Here is a 16039-nt window from a genome sequence, read left to right as displayed (position 1 = left end):
AGTATTTTCAAAAGAGGTCTTGGACCCATACATGCAATGCAACTGGTGTTAGCCATTTTTGCGGCTTGCTCAGCCATAAGAAGCCAGTTGTTGGTTTGACCGCTTATTCCTGTGAAAGCTACAAAATAGCTGTCTATATCAGTGAGGAGCATACTTGTGATTTTTGCTCCTGCTGACAAGGTGTAATTATTTGTAACGGGACGGTCTGCGATCGACATTGTTTTATTAAGGCAAATAGCAATAGGAAAGTGAGGATCGATTCCAGAGGACCAGGCCCACAGTTGAAAACCCCAACAAGAAGTGTCAAACAAGGTGGCATTTGGAGGACGAATTTGACCATCAGGGAGTGTAAGAGTCAAAAGGAGGCTTGTGCCCTGATTCTTCAAAGTCACTCGTTCAGCAAAGAACACAGCCTCTTCACTGGAACCAGAGAGCGGGGTGACCATTTCGAAACCTTTCAAACTTTTCATAGGTAAAATAATAGAAGAAGATGTATTAGGAGCCACAGTAAACATTAATGAGTTATTGTAAGTCCAAGACAAAAGCCATGGTACGCAAGTTGGAACGCGGACGGTTTCTGGTGTACAAACAACATGATCGAAAGGGGATTTTTTGTTGCGCTTATGTCTAGCAATTTTTCCCCATGAGCCGTATTGATTAGAATCAGCGTTGGTAGTTGCCCGAGAGAAGAATGTTCGAGGCTCATGGTACTCCATCCCTCCAAATAAAATAACCCCCGAAAAAAAAAATACAATGGTAACACAAACCAGCAAAAGCAACCAAAAACACATGGCAGACTTTGCGCAGGCCACAGCCGGATTAAAGTACTCACCAAATGACTCTCTAATGCTCATGTTTTTGGATCTCCTCAGAGTCAACACCCTGAGCTTCGGGTTGGTGTCTTGGAAATTGGCTTCTGCTAGCTTTCGTGTCAACCCTGGATCTTGGCACCAGGATCAGGCACTATTACCAGACTTTGCTCACCTTCCGTACTTAGGTTGGGTCTGTGGAGATCACCTTTTTACAATAAGATAAATGCAGAAAACAAATAAATGCAGAAAAAAAACAATATTTTTCCCTTCACATTTATGTAATTGGATATAAACAATATGTATTGTCTGAAGCGGATACAATGGAGTCGGGAACTTTCCTCTCTGAGGTCTTAAATTGCCTCGTGAAAAAGCTGCAAAACCGTATGTCGTATAAATAGCTTCAACTTGTTTCACCATACCCCCCGTCGAGACATGGGTGACCCCATGACTCGAAATAGCAGCCCATTTGAACAAGTTACGAGGCAAGACAGGTTTGCCCAAAGGTCACACAAAAAGACCATCAGTGTTTTTAGTTGCACCCCGTTTTTCCCAAGAGAGTCGTTCCTGGGAGGGGCTCTGAGACTGCATGTCAAGCAACACATCAGGGGAGATGTGTGACATCGAATCATGATCAGTGAGAGACGAGAGGACATGGAGCAGGCCTTCTGCAGCGGCCTTAGCGGATTTGTCAGCAAAAGCATTACCAAGAGAAACAGGATCAGATCTTGCAGTGTGAGCAGCACATTTGCAAACCGCCACCTTTAAAGGTAGCTGGACAGCGTCCAAAAGTTGAGTTAGTAATGTGGAATGGGTGACGGGCTTCCCTGTAGAAGTTATCATGCCACGGTTGCTCCACTGCTGAGCAAAAACGTGCACTGTAGCAAAAGCATACTGACTATCAGTCCAGATAGTGACGGACTTGTTTGCAAACAATTTGCAAGCCCCAGTCAAAGCAATGAGCTCAGCGGCCTGTGCTGACATATAGGATGGCAGTTTAGCAGCCTCCAAGACTTCGTCGGCAGTAACAATGGCATACCCAGTAAGGGTCACTCCAGAATAATTTTTTCTTAGAAGACCCATCAACAAAAACCACATCACCATCTGGCAGAGGCGTATCTTCCAAATCAGGCCGAGCCTTTGCAATCTGTTGGGCAGCATCGACACAATCATGGAATTCACCGTCGTCAGGAAGGGGAACGAGAGTGGCAGGAATGAGTGTCGTGCATCTTTCAACGGTCAGATGCAGCTGAGACAGCAACGTAGCCATGCAGGAAAGATGACGTGCAGGCGACAGAAAACTCACTCACTCACTCACTCACTCACTCACTCACTCACTCACTCACTCACTCACTCACTCACTCACTCACTCACTCACTCACTCACTCACTCACTCACTCACTCACTCAATCTGAAAATCAATTAATCAATCAATCAATCAATCACACAGGTGTTAACTAATTTGTAATTATATTGCAAACAATTCCTAATCCTACTTTACCTTTGTATAAGGCACAGGTGTCAAATTGTGCTTCATATTCATGTCATTACTCGAATTGCAAATTATCTTCCCTCTTAATAATGTTGTAAGTTTAAATATTAGACCAGTTTGTATTTGTCTGATTTGAAAGCGAGTTACTCGTCAGCTTGTTTTGCAACTCCCACAATATGAGGCGCTCACACATCTACTCGGGTATGACAGTCATACCGGCCCTCCAAAAGAAGCCATGACTACACCGCGGCCCTTGAACAAATGAGTTTGACACCCCTGGCACAAGGGATATCCTTCTCATTGATCAATCGCGTATCTTAAATCATGCTTTTCCTCCTTTGAAGCGACTATGTACTTCAAACCCAAACGGCACCATTTTATAGGGAAAAATTTGTCGAATTTATTCGTTGTCGACATAATACTGGTCGCAAATTTGCATGTAGAGCATTTTTGAGTTGTTGATCATAGACATCAGTTGAACACTCTTTCTGGTCTGTGTCTAAAGTCTTCAAACAACTTATCTTGTTTTTGTTTAGTTCGGCCAATGTCTGTGTAATTTGCTCTACGTTGGAATTTTATTTTTATCCTGCCCAATAGTTGGTCAATTTGTATTTGTAATGGCACCCTGTTATATTCCAATGGACGGCCCTGGAGATCAAAAGGACTCCAGGTGCCTTTAACGCTTGCCCAATGTTTGGTTAAGGATGCCATGAAAACCTGTTGTACTTCATCACCTCTCAAATTATAGGAAGCAATGAGTTGTTTAATTTGGGGTACAAAGACGGAAAGGATGGTTCGCTTTGCCGTGCCACAACATCTGTCTTTGTAATTTGATCATTTTTCTCATCTTCATCACATTCTTAGCTGCGATTCTTAAGCGAGCTCGCGCTGACACTGTGTCATCATCTTCCTGTCTGTGCAACAGCAAGTTCTTTTTTATCTTTTCTTCGTCTTCCTTATCTTTCACTTTTCCTCTCATCTGGGAAAATGAGAATGTGATTTTGCTTTTTAATTTTTAATTTTAAGTCTTGCAAAATTGCTATATCCTTACTGCACCGAGATAAACTGTTAAACATATCTTTAAACAAAAACAATCTATGCTCCTGCAGAGACTCTTCAAAATGGGACCCAAATGTCAGATTACAAATCAAACCTCCTCCTTCACTCTCACATTTTTTGATAGAACAGTCTACTGTCATATCATACTAAATAATGGCCTGCAAATTAAATATAATGATGTTGCTGTGGTCCCTCAAAACATGTGACTAGAATTTGGACAATTACTAACCCCCATCAATTGATAAATTATCTCCTCACTAAAGTCCTAGCCTGTTAACCTATCTGCGTCAAGAAGACATTTGCAATGCAGGGGATTAGAGAATAATAATAACACCATTGATTTCTAATCATTAACCTAATTGTATCCAGTTCTACAATGTATGTTTTCTCTTACTCTCACATTTTTATGAGGGTTGGGCACTCTCCTCGTCGGATGAGTTTCTGCCCACAACCGTCATATTATTCTATAATTTCAAATTTTTACATTTAACAATGCAAATCTGATAAACCATTGTCTAGCACACCGTTTTCGTGCACCAATTTAGCGCAATTCCAACCTTTATAACGAACTGATACACAAAGACAAACATACACAGAAACAAACACACGGGCCCACAACATAGACATGACAATCTTCCCAGCTGATAACAAGGGTGGGGGAGCAACTGAAGTGCGGAGAGCCTCGCCACCGCCACGTCACATAATGCAATCCCCTCTGTCCAAAATATGCATTTGTCAAGGTATTTTATATTTTCGGTGTCGACCCCTTGCATTTTAATTCATGTCGGGGTAGCGGCTTTTGTTTGCTATTTGATTTTCCCATGGTTTATTTCTCTAAATTTCGGAGTTGGCAATTCGAATGGCACCTACAGTGTCCGAAAGCCAACTTTATTCACCGGACAGTGGTAAAATATTCAATGAGTGGTAAGTCTCCTTTCCTCTGCTTTTACACAAAACCACTGTTTACATAAAGGAGAGCTCAAATGAGATCACTCTCAGTCAAACCATACACACACACACAATGCGCATCCTTATCGTCTCACAGGCAAGCAGGGGAGTCCGCCCTCCCGTGGATTTTAACAAACTCTTTAACCTTCCTATTGTGTAAGAAAAAACTTATTTTTGCCTTATTCTTAAAGTAGATATAAAACCTATCTTTTCATGGATGAAGAAGCCAAACCAGCTAAACAAGAGTTAAGAAAAACACCACAGATGGCAGCAGAAAGCTAACACATTAGGAAGGTTAAGTTAGGAGGCCCCACGACACCTCAGCGGAATTTAACTGCTCCAAATTACCTGTACTTCTTTAGAAAACAGATGGGTCCGCTCTCCCATGGAATTTAACTGACTTATCAGTCAGGGGACTCCATCATCCCAGCGGAATTTACTGTTTCTAATTGCACTTGATAGGGTCTAGAATTGTCAAGGTTTTAAGTGACCTCTTGTCACTGCACTTTCATTACTTTCAACAGAATCAAGATTCGTACTCACAGTCTGCTGGGCCTTCTCCTCGGATGATCTCGTCAACCACTCCGGCGTCCAGCTGACTGATCGAGTCAGCCCCGTGAAAAGGGTTTCCTCTATATGCCTTGGCCAAGGACTTGTCCTGGGTCGAAAAGTCAGCTGGAATCCCGAAATAGGTCTATTGAGATCCCGGACGAGCCCCCAAAAATCTGTTAGGTTCAAAATCAGCAAAAGGATCAGCAGACAAAACCAGTGAGGCAGAATATTGAGTCTTTTCTCGCGAGGAGTGCATTCAGACTTACAGCAATCCGACTACACTAAAAATCTGTTTTACACTCCTCGCTCTTTTTATTTGGAATGCCCTACCCACAGTGTGAGACGATTAGCCCTTAAGGGGGGGGGGGGGGGAAGAGATTGTGGCTTCGTCTCGTAAGAAAAGAAACAAAAAGTAACGCACAAAGTGTTGCGTGCAGATATGGCTATATCAGCAAAACAGTTTAAGCGATATTCCGAGAGATAAAAAGAGAAAGTGACGTTCTTTAAGGAAGATCAGAAGGTTCATGACGCATTGTTTGACGTGTTGTTTTCACGATCTGTTCTGGTGGACGCTGAGCTGTCAGCAGCATCTTGTTTGACACAACCGTCATCTCGCCCCTGACCCAGCCGTAATCCTTCTGTTCTATTGTACAAGATAAGAATAAGCAAGGCAAAGCAGCAAGCATACTGAACAGTAATATTGTGAATAAGTACTCATTAGAGAACGCATGATAACATATATATACAATTTTTCTAACACGGACATTGAGGCCGCCCCCCACATAGAGGGCGTGCCGCCGCCCACCATTTGCTACTTTGACATAGAGGTCAAGTCAGAGTTTGCCAATGTGTTCCCCAGTGACAAGGACGACGAGGTGGTCTTTCAGATAGGTATGGTGCTATGCAAGGGTAGTCAGGTACTCAAGACCGACCTGCTCTCGCTCAGGGGTAACAACTATGACAGCACAGTGTACCAGTATGACACAGAGGCCGACCTCCTGCAGGCGTTTGTTGCGTACCTCAAGGATCACCAGGTGGTTGCAGTGTGCGGCTACAACATAATGGGCTTCGATATACCCTACATGATCAAGAGGTACAGCCGGCTGTCGGCCCTGGGCACACTTAGGCGTGTGGGCTGGGATCCCACCAGACTGGCCCTGGAAAAGACCGTGGGTATGGGGCATGCGAGGATAGCCTACATACAGTGGGAAGGCGTGCTCACCATAGACCTGTTGCCCATAGTGACCATGGATCATAAGCTCGACTCGTATAGTCTCAACTTTGTGGCCAACCACTTTCTTAAGACGGGCAAGGACCCTGTCAAGCCCAAAGACATCTTCAACGCGTACGTCACGGGCAACATGGCCACGGTTGGTAGGTACTGTGTCAAAGACACGTTGCTGTGCCACCAGCTCGCCTGCTACTTCAATACGTGGCTGGCCCTATGTGAGATGGCCTCGGTGTGCAACACGTCCATCATGCAATTATTCACCCAGGGTCAACAGGTGCGCGTGTACTCTCAGATATACAAGCACTGTACGCCACGCTCGGTGACAGACAAGGTATACGTCATACCCGACGGCAACGAAGCCGAAGCGGTCGGCTCGTACACGGGGGCCTACGTCTACGAGCCCGTGCCGGGTGTGTACAAGAACGTCATACCCCTAGACTTCTCTAGCCTGTATCCAAACATCATCATCAGCAAAAACATATGCTACACCACCATAGTAGAGCACGGCGGCGAGGAGTATGCCTGGGAGGAGCACGAGGGCTGCGAGCATGCCCCGCGGTACGCCGAGAAGGAGGCTTTGGGTCACGTATTGTGGGCGCAAGCTCATCGAGAGAGCCGCCGAGCTTCTCAGGACCGTGGTGGGGGCCACCATGGTTTACGGCGACACGGACTCGTGCTACGTACAGCCTCCCTCGAGGAGCTGTGGGACCTGGCCATCGACGCCAGCGACACGGTGTCGTCGTTCTTCGATAAGCCCGTGCGTCTCGAGTTCGAGCAGTGCATCTATACAAAGTTCATCATCTTCACAAAGAAGAGGTACGTGTATGTAGCCGCGGCCAGGGACGGCACGACCCGCACAGGCAGCAAGGGCGTCATGCTGTCCAGGCGGGACAGTGCCATGTGCGCCCGTAACATATATGCAGCCGTCATGACCGCCATCCTCCAAGAAGACCCCCGGGCCCACGTCACGGCCAGCGACATGATGACGGCCATCATGGTGCCCGGGGCGCTGCCCGACAATGACTTTGTGCTCACCAAGAGCGTACAGGGCATAGGCGGTGAGGGCAATGACCAGGGCTCGTACCGCATACGCAACCCCAAGAAGGCGCAGGAGGTGGCGCAGCAGAGGTGCCGTTATGGCACAGGGGATGCATACCGTGCCGCCCTCAGAGAGGAGCTTGTCAAACAGATGCCTGCCCAGGCCCAACTCGCTGAGCGCATGAGGCTTCAGGGGCGCGCGGTCGTGTGCGGGGCGCGCGTCGAGTACGTCGTGCTCAGGCACCAGCATGGGGTGCCTGAAGCGCCCCTCGGCGGCAGGATCCTAGACTATGACCACTGGAGCGACACCAAGGATGTGTACCCGTTGGACCGCCTGTACTACATGAAGAGCGTCATAAATGCGCGTGATCAGCTCTTTGTCACGGCCGGCTATGGCGCCGTGTGTAGCAAAGTGTACGCTACGCATCTGCAGGCTGCGTATGTGCGTAAAGAGCTGCTCAGGCAACAGAGCGTTATATAATAAAATGGCAGACACCGAGCAGCCACTGCGCAAAGAGGCCACACTGTCGTGCAACTCAGTAAAAGAGCAACTACTCAGCGCCATGGGCACTGAGTATAGACTGTCCAACAGTGTGCTGCAAGAGGTCATCGCCCACATAAAGAACCAGTACATTGTGGACCTGTGCGCCCGTATCACCATGGGCCTCGACTATAACAACAGTAAAACTGTTACCGAGAAGCTGCTCAAAGTGATCGGCATCTCAGGGTGGCCAGAGGTCCAGCTACCCATGTACTACGTTAAGTCGGGCACTATCATCAGGCTCATGAAGGACAAGATGCCTGGAGTGCGCATCCAGCAGCAGCACATTTGTGTGTACCTGCATATTGTGGGAGTGCTGCTGAGTCAGCATACCAAGGCCTGCGGCACTATGCTCATCAAGCCCGAGCACATGGCATACGTGCTCAAGAACAACAGGATTGACCCGAGCGCTCTGGTGTAGGCCAACTATGGAAAGTACTGCGCGTACACCTCCTGGTACACCTGCAGGTCGGCCGCACTGTATGGGCAGAATGTGATCCAATCGAACGCGTGTGGGTGTTGCCTTACAAAGGCCCGCACACTGTTCATGGCCACTCGCACAGCGTCCATCCATCCATCCATCCATCTTCTTCCGCTTATCCGGGGTCGGGTCGCGGGGGCAACAGCTTCAGGAGGGACTCCCAGACTTCCCTCTCCCCAGCCACTTCATCCAGCTCATCCCGGGGGATCCCAAGGCGTTCCCAGGCCAGCTGAGAGACATAGTCTCTCCAGCGCGTCCTGGGTCGTCCCCGGGGTCTCCTACCGGTGGGACATGCCCGGAACACCTCCCCAGGGAGGCGTCCAGGAGGCATCCTGATAAGATGCCCGAGCCACCTCATCTGGCTCCTCTCAACGTGGAGGAGTAGCGACTCTACTCCGAGTCTCTCCCGGATGACCGAGCTTCTCACCCTATCTCTAAGGGAGAGCCCGGACATCCTGCGGAGAAAACTCATTTCGGCCGCTTGTATCCGAGATCTCGTTCTTTCGGTCACGACCCATAGCTCGTGACCATAGGTGAGGGTAGGAGCGTAAATCGACCGGTAAATTGAGAGCTTTGCCTTTTGGCTCAGCTCTCTCTTCACCACAACGGACCGGTACAGGGTCCGCATTACTGCCGACGCTGCACCGATCCGCCTGTCGATCTCACGCTCCATCCTCCCCTCACTCGTGAACAAGACTCCAAGATACTTGAACTCCTCCACTTGGGGCAGGATCTCATCCCCGATCCGGAGAGGGCATTCCACCCTTTTCCGATCGAGGACCATGGACTCGGATTTGGAGGTGCTGACCCTCATCCCGACCGCTTCACACTCGGCTGCGAACCGTTCCAGCGAGAGCTGGAGATCACGGCCTGAAGAAGCCAACAGCACCACGTCATCTGCAAAAAGCAGAGACGCGATGCTGAGGTCCCCAAACCGGACCCCCTCAACGCCTCGGCTGCGCCTAGAAATTCTGTCCATAAAAATTATGAACAGAATCGGTGACAAAGGGCAGCCTTGGCGGAGTCCAACCCTCACTGGGAACGAATCCGACTTACTGCCGGAAATGCGGACCAGACTCTGGCATCGGTGATACAGGGACCGAACCGCCCTTATCAGTTGGCTCGGCACCCCGTACTCCCGAAGCACCCTCCACAGAACCTCCCGAGGGACACGGTCGAACGCCTTCTCCAAGTCCACAAAACATGTGGACTGGTTGGGCAAACTCCCATGCACCCTCGAGGATCCTGCCGAGGGTGTAGAGCTGGTCCACTGTTCCACGGCCAGGACGAAAGCCACACTGCTCCTCCTGAATCCGAGGTTCGACCTCCCGACGGACCCTCCTCTCCAGCACCCCTGAATAGACCTTACCAGGGAGGCTGAGGAGTGTGATTCCCCTGTAATTGGAACACACCCTCCGGTCCCCCTTCTTAAAGAGGGGAACCACCACCCCAGTCTGCCAATCCAGAGGCACTGTCCCCGATGTCCACGCAACGTTGTAGAGGCGTGTCAGCCATGACAGCCCCACAACATCCAGAGCCTTTAAGAACTCTGGGCGGATCTCATCCACCCCCGGGGCCTTGCCACCGAGGAGTTTTTTAACTACCTCAGTGACTTCGACCCCAGAGATTGGAGAATCCGCCTCAGAGTCTCTAGGCCCTGCTTCCTCAATGGAAGGCGTGTAGGTGGAATTGAGGAGGTCTTCGAAGTATTCTCCCCACCGACTCACGACGTCCCGAGTCGAGGTCAGCAGCACGCCATCCCCACTGTAAACAGTGTTGACGTTGCACTGCTTCCCCCTCCTGAGACGCCGGATGGTGGACCAGAATTTCCTCGAAGCCGTCCGAAAGTCATTCTCCATGGCCTCACCGAACTCCTCCCACGCCCGGGTTTTTGCCTCAGCAACCGCCGAAGCCGCGTTCCGCTTGGCCATCCGGTACCTGTCAGCTGCCTCCGGAGTCCCGCAGGCCAAAACGGCCCGATAGGACTCCTTCTTCAGCTTGACGGCATCCCTTACCGCCGGTGTCCACCAGCGGGTTCGGGGGTTGCCGCCACGACAGGCACCAACGACCTTACGGCCACAGCTCCGGTCGGCCGCCTCAACAATGGAGGCGCGGAACATGGTCCACTCAGACTCAATGTCCCCCGCCTCCCCCGGGACGTGGGAAAAGCTCTGCCGGAGGTGGGAGTTGAAGCTCTTCCTGACAGGAGATTCTGCCAGACGTTCCCAGCAGACCCTCACAGAGCGTTTGGGTCTGCCAGGTCGGACCGGCATCTTCCCCCACCATCGGAGCCAACCCACCACCAGGTGGTGATCAGTTGACAGCTCCGCCCCTCTCTTCACCCGAGTGTCCAAAACATGCGGCCGCAAATCCGATGACACGACTACAAAGTCGATCATCGAACTGCGGCCTAGGGTGTCCTGGTGCCAAGTGCACACATGGACACCCTTATGTTTGAACATGGTGTTCATTATTGAAAATCCGTGTCGAGCACAGAAGTCCAACAATAGAACACCGCTCGGGTTCAGATCAGGGGGGCCGTTCCTCCCAATCACGCCCTTCCAGGTCTCACTGTCATTGCCCACGTGAGCATTGAAGTCACCCAGTAGAACGATAGAGTCCCCAGAAGGAGCGCTCTCCAGCACTTCCTCCAGGGACCCCAAGAAGGGTGGGTACTCTGAGCTGCTGTTTGGTGCATAGACACAAACAACAGTCAGGACCCGTCCCCCCACCCGAAGGCGGAGGGAGGCTACCCTCTCGTTCACCGGGGTGAACCCCAATGTGCAGGCGCCCAGCCGGGGGGCAATAAGTATACCCACACCTGCTCGACGCCTCTCACCGTGGGCAACTCCAGAGTGGAAGAGAGTCCAGCCCCTCTCGAGAGGGCTTGTACCGGAACCCAAACTGTGTGTGGAGGCTAGTCCGACTATATCTAGTCGGAATCTTTCTGCCTCACACACCAGCTCGGGCTCCTTTCCAGCCAGAGAGGTGACATTCCATGTCCCAAGAGCCAGCTTCTGCAGCCGGGGATCAGACCGCCAAGGTCCCCGCCTTTGGCTGCCGCCCAGCTCACATTGCACCCGACCCCTTCGGCCCCTCCCACAGGTGGTGAGCCCATGGGAAGGGGGACCCACGTTTCCATTTCGGGCTATGCCCGGCCGGGCCCCATGGGCGAAGGCCCGGCCACCAGACGCTCGCCTTCGAGCCCCGCCTCCAGGCCTGGCTCCAGAGGGAGGCCCCGGTGACCCGCGTCCGGGCGAGGGAAAACTAAGTCCATTTATATTACTCATCATAAGGGGCTTGTGAGCACAGCGTCCCATATGGGATAGTTGTACACACCTGTAGAGATGGACGGGAACGCTATTGTGCGTAAGTGGTTGTTCATGGCCTCGTACAAAGACTGCACGTAGCAGCCCATCAGTTGCCGGGTTTGCTGCGTGGTTGGGACACTGCCGCGTTTCAGCACAGGGCCTACGGTGTGGATGACAAAATCGGCCGGAAGGTTATAGCCTCTGGTTATTTTTGCCTCCCCAACTCGAATATCATCCAGCTGCTGGCATTCTCTTAGCAGCCCAGAGCCCGCTGCACTATGTATGCACACAATGGCCGCTATGCCATTGTGTGCATACCTAACCCCCGGCTGGGGAGGGGGTTAGGTGGCTCAAAAGCGGATAGCGGCTGGCTGGATTCTCGGGGACCAGTTCGGGATGGGGGAGCTGCGGCTCGGCCCCCTTGAGGACACTGCCAGGACAATCGAGGACACCTCCGACATCCATTTTTTTCATTGATTTTCATATTATGTATTACTTGTGTACTCTCTGCATCCATTATAACCTGGTGATCCTGAAAGGGGGATCCTTCCATCTGTGGTCCCTTCTCAAGGTTTCTCATTTTCCCCTGGTAGGGGTTTTTTGAGTTTTCCTTGCCCTTTTGGGAGCTTATGATCAGGGGATGCTTTGAGAATAATTGTCAATTTTGGCTATGTGAAGCCCTTTGAGACTGTTTGTGATTTAGGGCTATACAAATAAACTTGACTTGACTTGACTTGGATATGTCACACTGCCTAACTGTAACCCGTGTCGGTTCAACGGGGGGCGATGACGGTGCTCTCGTAACGTGTGGGCGTCTTGATCATGGTGGTATCTAGTTCAGTCGGGCAACCGTAATAGGGCTCTGGGCAATTGCAGAACATGTGCACGGAAAAGGGCATCCCTTACCTGAATGAGCGAGACATGCCCCTGACTAAGCACGCGTTGTGTGAGATGTTGTTTCACCCGGCCGAACGCACGCTCCAAGAGACAGTTCAGCCTAATGAAAACGACTGCACCATGAGTCACCCACTCCACGATGAGGCTGTGGATCGCGTCCTGGTAAAATACAACACTACTCAACTCCAGTTTATGTGCAGCGATCCGGATATTGTGATCATGGACAGGGGCAGAGCCGTTGACAAAGCGGCCATAGTGGCCAGACTCTCGGGCTCACCGCAGACCAGTACCGTTACATCAGCCTCGCATCGGCCCGCGGTGGCCAGCAGCAGCAGCAGCAGCAGCAGCAGCAGCAGCAGCAGCAGCAGCAGCAGCAGCAGCAGCAGCAGCAGCAGCAGCAGCAGCAGCAGCAGCAGCGTCCAACGTATTCCAAGTATGCGTGAGTGCATGAGAACGATGTCTATGAGACAAGTGGTCGCCATGTGCAAAGAACGTAACATCGATGTGAGAAATGAAGATACCGGGCGCCCGTACACCCACGCAGAGCTGTGCAAGAAGCTAACGGGCAGTTCTCCCACCATCACGGTACCCGAAACGGGACTGGTGGTGGACCCGGCGCCCGCAAACAGTCTAGTGTACATTAAGATGCCCCACACTATGCTGCATAACACAGTTCGCGCAGCCCACGGTGTCACGTACAGCTTTGTGGCCGTGCAAGACTCTGTTCCGGGCACTTACAAGCCTGTGGATCCGGAGCACTATGTCGTCTGTCACACTCCTCCGAAGGACATAGCAGTGCAGCTGTCGCCCATCGACGGTTGGGGCCCGGACATCAAGTGGACCGTAAGGCGTCCCTCGCAACCCTAACCTTAACCCGAGGTCCCAGAACACCTTACATTGCTCCTTGCGCCTTTCCCCCGGACATCGTCATCAGTGATCTGATGAAGAAGCTGGACATCCTGGGCGATAACGCCGTAAGTGTATGCCGAACTCCTTATGTTCGCACTCCACGAGACTCGGCGGCTCAAATGTGACTTTTGGAAGGCTTTGCGCTGAAAGAAGCTTGTTGATGTTAGAGATTTGCTCACTCCAACTTATTTTGCAAGAACCACACGGGAGACAAGCAAGTTCTTTTAGACACCTGCAGGTGGAGAGATCACTCGCTACAGGAACGAAATCTAAAAGTCTCCTTCCTGCAAGGGCATATTTATTAAGAGGAACAGAGTGGGGGTGAGAGTGGACAGGTTTGGTGTACCCCCGGCCTCTGATAAGATCAGAGCAGGGGGTGTTTTACACTGTTGTGGGAAACAGAACAACTTTGATTGCTTCCCCTGCAGCTGGTCAATCAAGCAGAGGAAGCAACCACTTCATCTTACTCTGCATTGTGAGGGCAAGACAAGATTGATTTAATCATTATAGTTTACATTCCAACATAATCCTACGATAAAGATAACCTGGAAAACCCTAACATCTCCCTCCTCTTTTATCATATGATTATGTCACCCCAAACAACAAAGACAAGTAAGAAAAAACAAGAAAAAACGCTAGAAATTGCGTTTATCCACCGTTTACATATACTATATATATATATATATATAGTATATGTATATATATATATTTTCATAGGATATGTTACATCTATTCAACTGCAATATCACTACTTTGTTGTAAGACGTATGCAACGGAATTTCGTTTTGTATGCACCATGTGCAGACAAGATGACAATAAAGTTTGTCTAAGTCTAAGTCATGTCAGGTCAGGTGTCTGGAGAGAGAGAGAAGTCAGGACCTGCGGGCGGAGCACCACCGTGCCACCGCCGCCATGACGGAACTCAAAAGCAAACTCCATGAGGAGAAGCAGAAAGAGTTAGCCATTACCAGGGAGACATTACTGCGGCAGCATGAAATGGAGCTGATGAGAGTGATCAAAATCAAAGATGGAGAGATCCAGCGACTGAATGCCTTGGTCCTCAGCCTGAGGGACGGCTCCATGGACAAGGTGATCCGCTCTATCCGTGTCTGACTATCCGCACGCCACGTCGGGCTTCGATGCGGCCGCTACCGTATTGTGTAGCTTGTCCCCAGTAAGCGTCGCGGCGCTCCGTTGCGGTCTCAACGGCCCGGTGTGGCGCAATGTCTGCTCAGGTGAGGAGGGGGGGCGCTTTGCTGGCGGAGGTGGAGGAGACGCGGCGGTGTCGGGAGACCGAGCGGTGTCGCCTCCACCAGGAGCGCGGAAGAAGCCCTGGCAGCGGCCCAGCAGGCCTGGCAGTCCCGAGCGGCCGAGCTCCGATCGGCTCATCACCAGCATCGGGAGGAGCTGAGCCGAACCAAGAGAGACTGCGAGAGGGAGATCCGCCGACTGGTAGGACTGATCAGATGCGCGGTGCGTGGCTATGTTCCCAATTTCGTTGTATACCTGCAGTGCAATGACACCTAAGGCATTCTATTCTATTCTATTTCACAAGAAGAAAATGTCCGGTTGCTCGCTTCGCTTTTGTCACAGCAAAGGTGTTCTAGTCGATTCAAGAAAAAAATTGGCCGGTTGCTCTCTTTGTTTTTGTCACAATTCTGGCAAATGAGTTTGCCCGCCTGCCTGAGCGCTCCCCGTTTGTACATCCAGACGGATGAGATCAAGCTGAAAGACAGAGCGGTTAGTGTTTTGGATGAAGCCCTGGGGCCGGCCACGTCCACCGCCTTCAGCTGCAGACTCAGGCTGCCGAGCAGCAGATCGCTGCCCTGAGGGATTCCCAAAGGGCGGGCCTAAACTACCCTGGAAGTGGGGTCAACGCCGCTACTAGCAATCCTCTTCATTGCGTAAGCCACCTCATCACACACTTGCAGTACGCATGACTTAGTTCGTTGCTGGAGGAAGGTAGCACAAAAACAGTTTTGAACTTTGAACGAGTGCTTGTGTGTGTGTGTTGCGGGGCGTTTTCAGTCTCAGGAGGATCGGGACACGCGACGGTTTCATCTGAAAATCGCTGAGCTCAGCGCAGTCATCAGGAAACTGGAGGATCGAAACGCCCTGCTTTCTGAAGAGCGCAATGAACTGGTAATTTATTGACGGCACGCTTGAAGGTTTGCGCTACGTTTGATGCGCGCCATCCAGCGAGGCACCCATTGCGCTTGCTTATTAGTTGAGCGGCGCGGCGAGTCGGTTGCCTGGTAGATGTCTTTTATTGGGAGCCAAAGCCACGATTCCGTTCAAACCGATGCAAAAGAAATGGATACGTTCTGGCCCGCGTGTTGTGCGTCTTTCACATCCCGCACTTCATGCTTGCAGCTAAAGCGACTGAGAGAAACAGAAAGCCAGTTTCTGCCACTCCTGTACAAAAACAAACGCCTGAGCAGGAAGAATGAAGAACTCTCGCTGGTGCTGTGTCGCCTTGAAAACAAAGTGCGCTTTGTCACCCAGGAGAACGAGGAGATGGCAAGCTTGGTAAGTCGACGCGGACAACGGCGGCGTGCCAACAGAGTCCACTGCATTTGTGTTCCACAGAGAAGGCCTAGTTCGCTCAATGACCTGGACCGCGGTTGCGGCCAGCAGGACGGTGAAATGGAGTTCCTTCAAGTTGTGGAGCAGCGGCACATCATCGACGACTTGTCCAAGGTCTTCAGGCAGGCGACTCGGTGCACGTACGGCAGCGCCGCGCTCGCTCGCTGTCGCCAGGAAACCTTTTC

The sequence above is a fragment of the Syngnathus scovelli genome, chromosome 16, assembly GCF_024217435.2.
Source record: "Syngnathus scovelli strain Florida chromosome 16, RoL_Ssco_1.2, whole genome shotgun sequence".
Classification (NCBI taxonomy): Eukaryota; Metazoa; Chordata; class Actinopteri; order Syngnathiformes; family Syngnathidae; genus Syngnathus; species Syngnathus scovelli.
This window is presented reverse-complemented; position numbering follows the sequence as displayed.